The sequence below is a fragment of the Oreochromis aureus genome, linkage group 12 (assembly GCF_013358895.1).
Source record: "Oreochromis aureus strain Israel breed Guangdong linkage group 12, ZZ_aureus, whole genome shotgun sequence".
NCBI classification, from domain to species: domain Eukaryota; kingdom Metazoa; phylum Chordata; class Actinopteri; order Cichliformes; family Cichlidae; genus Oreochromis; species Oreochromis aureus.
This window is the reverse complement of record NC_052953.1, coordinates 31,246,466-31,255,001: the sequence shown is the minus strand read 5'-3', so window position 1 is coordinate 31,255,001 and position 8,536 is coordinate 31,246,466. Positions and strand designations below refer to the sequence as shown.

At 38.2% G+C, this 8,536-nt stretch overlaps 1 protein-coding gene across 1 annotated transcript in view; it reads right to left on the bottom strand.

Annotated features, from left to right (window-relative positions):
* Positions 1-5,927: 5,927 nt before the first annotated feature.
* sema4c (sema domain, immunoglobulin domain (Ig), transmembrane domain (TM) and short cytoplasmic domain, (semaphorin) 4C) overlaps positions 5,928-8,536 on the bottom strand; it is a 107,894-nt gene continuing 105,285 nt past the window's right edge. The window contains exon 17 of the mRNA XM_031746181.2: positions 5,928-7,177. The gene's annotated coding sequence lies outside the window, so the exon portion shown is untranslated. The remainder of the gene's footprint in view (positions 7,178-8,536) is intronic.

Sequence of the window (8,536 nt, the reverse complement as noted above, 5' to 3'; positions counted from 1 at the left end):
TTGTTTGTAGCCTAGGAAAAAATAACTTACATTAATCACTTTGTTTTGAGATCATTATTATTATTATTATTATTATTATTATTATTATTATTATTATTTATTATTCATTTTCATTTTATTTTTTTTAACAGCGTTCCTGCTGGACTCCCTTAACTCTGCAGGGCCCCATCTGCTGTTGGCTGCTCTGAAGCCCAGCTGCTGGAACTTAACTGGATCTCTCTCAAATTTAAATATCCACTTTGTAGGTAGACAGGCTGCTGTGCTTTTAGCATTTTCTTCTTGAAAATTGCTTATTTATTTTCACACACATGATAACGATGTGGGCTTTGAGTCAGAAATAAAGCACGGTACACAGGCTGCTCATCTTTTCACAGTTAAATTGTAAAATTGTAGTAAATTGACCGCAAAGCTTTCATTTACATTTATACTCCACCAAAAAATAAAAACAAAAGCCCAAAATGAATGCCACAGTGGGAAAAGCAATATTTAATGCATATTTTTTTGGTGTTTTACAATGGTTTAAAAGGAGGCTCGGTAAGCCTAAACAAATATATAACCCCAAACAGGTGGGTGAACAGTGGTCTACTGCTGAAAAGCTCTGTAAACCCTACCCACACACAAACAATCTCAAACACACACAGGGCTCCTCCTTTTGTGAGGTTTGAGAGTCTGTGGTGCAGCTGAGTACACTGAGATCAGATGCAACTGTGAGCCTCTTTCTACAGCTGGGACTGCCGAACACATGAAGCATGTGCCTTCTTCTGCTGACACCAGGAAAGGCTGTGCAAGTCAGAGTGAAGCTTCACTGTTGTTTTTGTGGAACACAGGATGGGGCAAGAACCACACTATATTTCCTAAAGTATTCACTCACCCATCCAAACTGAATTCAGGTGTTCCAAACACTTTAGCGGATGTTAAAGCACATATTGCACAGAGGTCACTGCTTTTCTGAAGAGTCAGACACTACAGGCCTCCAAAGTAAATGTGGCCCTCTGATTAGCTCAAGAACAGTGTGTAGAAAGCTTCATGCAATGGGTTTCCATGGCCAAGCAGCTGCCTCCAAACCTTACATGACCAAGTGCAATGCAAAACGTTGAATGCTGTGGTGTGGACTCTAGAGCAGTTGAGACGTGTTCTCATTTGGCACTTTGATGAAAGTCTGGGTTTGGCAGTTTGGTGTAAAATTTGGTGGAAGGGGTTTTATGGTGTGTGGTTGTTTTTCGGAAGATGGGCTTAGTGGCAGTGAAAGGAACCCTTAATGCTTCAGTGTTGAGACCAAGACATGTTTTGACAATTTCATTTTCCTGATTGTGGGAACAGTTTGGGAAACGGCTCCTTCCAGTCCCAACATCACTATACACCTGTGTACAAAGCAAGGATTGTACACAGGTGATTTCATATTAAGCCCTACAGATTGAGGATCTCAAGTCACTCAATTTCATATGCGTGTGAAGGCTCACATGTGAATACTTTTGGCATTATAGTGAAACCTTTGAGAATCAAAGATGATATATATATATATGAGCTCCTGTCACAAGATTTTTCAACTCTTCAGGATAAGACTGCCAAATTGTTTAACAGTGTAATGGATCCAAAACACTCAAATATGAGCTAACTACTGCGCCCAATAATGCTAACATTATCTTGAGCTCACTGTTGTTTTTAACAAAGGCACTATTCACTGTCAGCTGAAAAATCAGTATATGCACACACAAAAAAAACAAATAAGAAAAGTAAAGACAGCATAATATTTGGCTGTCAAGGAATCTAAATTGATCTTTTATGCAAAGTCATCAACAATCTATTCATTTTTGGGGGGTTTTTAGTAGCTCTGTGGAAAACTAAGTGCATTCTTACTGATTAACTGATCTTCAGCAAGTGTGAGCATCACTATAAAACTCCCTGGAGGATTCAGGTGTTTGTTACCACAATGCCACAATCTTCCCAGGAGTAGACGCCAGTGCTTGGCAAGGGAAAGGACATGGCAGCACAGCATAGGGTTGGAAAGTTGAACAAACCACAAGATTTCTGCAACAATGTCCTTTGAGGAGACAAGACCAACTTCAAGATGATTAGCCACAATGCATACCCCCACATCTGAAGAAAACCAAACAGTGCATATCAGAATAAAACGCCTCATACTGACTGTCAAGCATGATGGTGGAGGGGTGAAAAGTTGGGCTTGTTTTGCAACCACACAATATGTGCAAGTTTCAGTCATTGAGTTGAGCGGGAACTCCTAATGTGAGTCTAATGTGAGGTCATCTGTTCAACAGCTAAAGCCCAAATTGGGTCATAAAACACAACGATGATCTCAAGCACAGCCGCAAATCTACAACAGAATGGCTGAAAAAACAAGAATCAAGGTGCTGCAATGACCCAGTTGAAGTCCAGACTTCAACCCGACTAAGAGATTAAAGAGACAAACTCATATAATTTATGATTTTATCATTTATAGCGCCATAGTCAGGGGTTAAAAAGGGCCCTTTCTTTCTTGGCTCAACACCAGAACTATTGCAGATATCCATAAGTTATGGTACTTCTGCATCTAGCTAGCCCTACAGAAGAGGAGCAACCATAAAGGGAGTAACATGGAAGGTAATTTCAAATGCAACATTTTATTAACTCAACAAATATCAGCAAACACACAAACTGTTTGTGTGCAGTTTGTTGCACACTGTGTCTGTACAGGTCAGCTGATCATGACCTGTACATAAAGAAAATCTTCAAGGGCCCTCAATAAAAATCATTGTGAGATGTGACTCTTTTCTCCACGCTGTAAGCGACTTTAGGGTTTCCCTAACTATTGAATCCCACTTTAACCCTGACTGTACCCAATTTTTGGTTTAGGTGTGGAGCGAAATGACTCTCTACACTGTAGGCGACAGAAAGTAGAGCTACTTTTTAAAATTCTTCTTTTTCTCTGCTCAAGTTCTTATTAACTGATTCAAGGTGAGTACATATATTAGAAATGAAATGTAGACTAAAATAAAGTCTGTATTCCCATGTACAAACATTCCCATGTACAAACTGTTTTATATATAAAACATATAATTTTATTGTACTTCTACTTAAGTACTGATGTGTAGTTTTGCCACATCTGCTGCTAAAGTTTGTTCTACAAGCGATTAAATTTTTGCTACTCACAGGATCGCATCCAAATTTGTAAGTAAAGTAACTGACTGTGCCAGTGCTCATAAACTAACTGCTTATTGCCTTAAACCTTCTCCTCCCCATTCCTTTTTATTTTATGTCTATGACAGTCTACTGTTACTCCCTGTCCAAAATAACAAACCTAAGACAGGAACTTGTCTATGCAAACACGTTCTTGGCCCTCCATCTTTTTCTTCTTCATTCATATAATTTCGCAGCATGGTGCTGGGATGACAGGTTCAGTGTATGGATGGTGTATTAAAGAAGTAGTCTGATTCATTATGTGGTGCAGAAATAATTACCCCCATATTGTTGAAATGTTCAGATTTTCCACTGTCCAGTTTTGTAGCCATACTGGTGACTGTAGTAATAATATAGTTACTCAGTAGTTAAATAACAACTAAACCATACATTTTTGGTGGGATCTCAGATTGTTACCTTGTTCCCCACTACCTACACGGATGTGTTGGTATATATGTTTACTGTGATACTCAGTACTTGTGCTGTATGTTGCAGCTTGTCATTTCCTTTCAGTCACCTTTCTCACTCAACATGCACTGAAAAAAAGACCATGTTGGATTTACTTAATTCAGTAATGGACATTGGTTGCACACAACTGTTTTGCTTTGGCAGAAACTTAAACAACTTAGTTAAATTAACACAACTTATTCATATTCAATAAACCTGTGGTTTTTGTGTTGATTAAACGGGATTGAAACATGTTTAGATGAAGTAAGTTGAACTCTTGGAATATTTTATCGTTCACAGTTTTGTCATTTTATTCCAAAACTATTCAATAGCTTTTACCCCGATACTACTTGGTCACTTAAATACTACATGTTATCTTCATATTACATAATGTTCAACAAAGTCTAGAGTCTGGTTAACATAAAAAAATAAATGGATTTACAACAACTACCATCCTCCTATCCTTTATCCGAGTTGCAGGGGGGGCTGGGGCATAACCCTGAAGTGATAGATTTAAGAGGCAGGGTAGACCCTGGACAGGTCACCAGTCTATCACATAGAAACAAACAACCATTTGCATTCACGGGCAATTTGGAATCACCAATTAACCTAACTCTAATAACTGCATGACTTTTAACTGTGGGAGGAAACCAGAATACCCAGAGAGAACCCAGTGCAAACTAACCAGATGCAATCTTGTGAATTTCATGAGTCCAGCAACTAACCACTCTTACTAGATTGTATCATGTCATCTCAACAAGAACAAATTAAGTTGTTGAATTTCATACAAATCCTACATGATTTAATTACCTTCACCATAGAAACATGAAATTATTTTGTTCAAATTACAAGTTAGACTTTTGTAAATGTAACAACCACCCAATTGGCGGCTGCTCGACTTGACTGAGATGGATGCCTTCCTCAAACCACGATCCAAAGCCGTCGAGATGAAATCACATGCAGTCTCGCGAGATTTAACATTGCTATATTATTGACTTACTTCACTCGAACATGATATGAACAATTTAATATACCCTCTCTGCATATCATGTAGTCTCTACACTATATAGTTTCACTGAACTTCAAAGCATGAGGCAGTTGTGTTGAATACACGCAAGATGCTTATGTAAATCCAAGAGCTGGCCAATCCCTTTTTTTCAGTGTGTGTTAATAGACCTCTCTGCTGAATCACACTTCTTATTAATCTCTGTCTCTCTTCCACGGCATGTCTTTTATCCCGTCTTCCTTCTCTCACCCCAACCGATCGCAGCAGATGGCCCCGCCCCTCCCTGAGCCTGATTCTGCTGGAGGTTTCTTCCTGTTCAAAGGGAGTTTTTCCTTCCCACTGTCGCCAAAGTGCTTGCTCATAGGGGGTCATATGATTGTTGGGGTTTTTTTCTCTGTATGTATTACTATAGGGTCTACCTTACAATATAAAGCACCTTGAGGTGACTATTGTTGTGATTTGGCGCTATATAAAAAAAATTAAATTGAATTGTAAACACGATCTAATATTCCTCTTGATGGGGTTTGTTGCACCTTCCTCCAACTACAATTACTTTTTAAATCACAGATTCCAAACATAGACTGTATGAGCATAGCTCCTGGGTCTGACAAGTAAAGTTAACATGGAAGACCCTTAAACCTGCATTTTTCTAATGGTCACTGGCAGGTGATATCTGTACTCACAAAAGACTTCCTGTCATGCATCTGCAGAGAAAACAACCTCTTTAAACACTTCCTTGAGGGCTTTATAGATCAGGTCATTTATTCTGGATCATACTGTTCAGTTTGGAAAAACTGGTCAGTCTCTCTTAGGATTATCCAGTATGATCCCCAAAGTGTGGGTTGAAAGTATTACAGGTAGGCTGCAGTAATAACAGAAATTCAGATTGAAATTACTCACAAGTACGTACAGTTATGTATTTATTTATGCAACTGTGTATGTTTGTCCCAGTGGCAGGTGGGCCACACATTGGCCTTCACACTTTGCATATGACTGGGTATCATTAGCAATTTATAGCCAACAGCCTGTGATATGTTTTTTTAATCAAAATGTTCGTGGAATCACTCTAGCTCTGTTTTATGTTGATAAGAGTGAAGATTTAAGACTGGGTGGGCCACATGGGATTTCCTGTTTTTTAAGTGGGCCAAAGCACTCTCAAGTCTGGGAATGGCTGATGTAGGATATGTTCATAAACAAATGTGTAAGAAAACAGAAAATGTACATTATCTGCTTTTTAATAAAGGTTTCTGTAAATGGTAACCCCTCCCCACCCCAACAAACCAGCTCGCACACCTCCAGTAGATCTCTATCTTTATTTGTGTATGTCTATACACATATAAAAAATAAGGACATATGTACAATGGTAATAAATATCAACATGTTTTTACAAATGAAATAAGTTACTTAACATACTTTAAAAACAAACATAATAGACCAATAACAGAAAAGCAAAAATGGGACAAACTAAACCTTGGGTGGTAACAGAATAATCCAAATGATAAAGCATGAAAACAGCAGAACTTAAAGCCTCGTGTGAGAGAAAATATTACAAGCAGACAAATGCACTGGAAGTGAAGAAATGTACATAAAATACACTACACATGCATTTTTTCCAAGCCTGAGACCTGTTATCTTTTTAGTTTTTGCAACATGTTATATTAAATAAAATTCTAATTGTTAAAAAAAAAGGAGAAATATAAGACATAACCAAGTACCAGTGTAAAGAGATAATGTGTTCTTAGCTTTTGGCTTTTGGGAATTTAATACTATAACATGGACATATTGTTTTTAATCACAGATCTGCTCCTGATCCACCACTGTTTATTTGGCTTTCAGGGGCTAAAAAATTAAATAACAGTTTTGGTACATCATTCAGTCTTTCATTAAGTTAGGAGATAAGAAATTCAGCAGATAAATGACTGACATGTAAACAGGAAATAAACAGGAAGTCCATCAGTCTCAAGTCTTCTTTTTTCATTTTGCTCCGGGGGAAATTTAGCTGTAGATAAAATATGAAAGGTTGCAGATATCAGCTCAATTCAGCAAAGTGGACGGACTGCTGAGACTTAAATATCAATCCGCAATTGAATTAAATCAATATTTCAACAAGAACAAAAGCAACTGCAGTCTACTTTGGCTTTTCCAAAAGGTGAAGAGGCTTAGAAAAGGTAAACATGTTGAAATGCAGCAATGAAATCCTGTACAACTCTTGAGCCATAAAACCAGAAATATTTTTCTTTTCTTTTTTCAAAGGGAGCATTAGTGTTGCACAATATTAGTGTCTGTAAAAGTCCAAAAATGATCAAACAAAATGATGTACAAGGATGATCATATCAAAGATGTACAGTCCACTTGCAGAGAATCATGCAACACTAGGATGGAGTGCTGATGGCCGACTACCTCTTCAACCTTGGGATCATTTTAATATTCTACATCTCTCTCAAGGCTCTGTACACAGAGGGGCAAAAACACTTTTTTTTGTCCGTCCCCTTCTTTCTTGCTGTGCTCCGCTGGTCCCGACAGACACATCCCAAAAATAAAAGCCACCCCCTGATGGACAAAGCACAAAAGGAGGACAAAAACATGTAGAGTGAGTAACAGCAAACAGCTAAAAAAGTTATGCACAATATGACTTTGCCACGATCTGATCTATTGTTGGCTGTGCTTCAAAGTTTGCTTGGAAGTGGAACAGAAAGTATGTCAGAATATTTTTTTTCGGACATCATTACATCAGCGTGGAACACATCGTATTTTGGGCAACGTGACCTTTTGGAAAATTCAATAATATGATAATATGGGCTTTGGCTTTGTGCTAAAACTTATGGGATATGAAAACTTCCAGCGGCTGTAATGATATGTAGTTATGTAGTTAGTTGCCTATTCTGAGCAGGAGATTGAAATGAAAAGACCCTCAAACTTGCAAGTACAGCAGAGGTTTTGAAACAGAGGTTTTAGGCAGGAAGGCCTTCCTTGGGTCAGCTTATTTTGATGGCTGTCACACTGGAGGATTTTCTCTTTAATAAAATGCTCTTGCCACAAGCTTCAGGCTGTGTGTGGCCCCTTTTCTTATCTTTTGCCAGGGAGATAGCTTTTCAGGTGCACCTGCACTTCAAGACTTGCATAAAAGAGCACAGAAGGACAGCTTTGATGGAAAAAAACAAGCTGGTAAAATGGGATGGATAGACCTTTTTAAAATTGGACATACGCAAATTTTTACATGATGATGGCGCTAGTGGTGTCCAGTAAAGTTAAACAAAAGTCACTACATGAGAACCAAATCTCATGATAAATGATAAATGGCTGCTTATTGGGATAGACCAGGCCGGGCCTCAGGTCGGTAACTATTCTTATACTGTAGTGATACTATGACATTGGTCTTGAAATATTTGGCATGAAATAGAAACTAAGTGCAGTTGTTACTAATTAAACTAATTAAAGGATCTGTTCTATTCAGGTACGGGTTGTTAATTAATGCAGCCAGTAACACCTGTAACATCTGTTAAAATGGTCTTTGGTTATTGACTTTTACTGTTTACAACTTTAGCAGTGGAAGTTCAGTTGTTTGCTTTGAAGCAAATATGAAACTAGTAAGAGAAGTTGTGCTTTATTTATCACAAAGCAGACCGACTGCCCTCATGGTTACAAGAATTTCCCAACTTTTTGGTCAGTTTTGTTTATCTCAAAGGCTTTTAGTCCGGGCCCCTCGAAAAACAAAGCCAGTGCTAAAGTGCATTTCCTCTAAGGGTATAAAAAAAGTTTTTGGCCTCTAAGTATAGAATCTCCCATGACAACAACTGTAGAGGGTCTAAAGCTATTCATAACTTCTCTATCTGGATTTTGTTAAGGCCTGTAGCTAGCTGCTGTTTTCTAGGCCTCACGTCTGCTAATTTGAGTCACCAAACCTCTTAA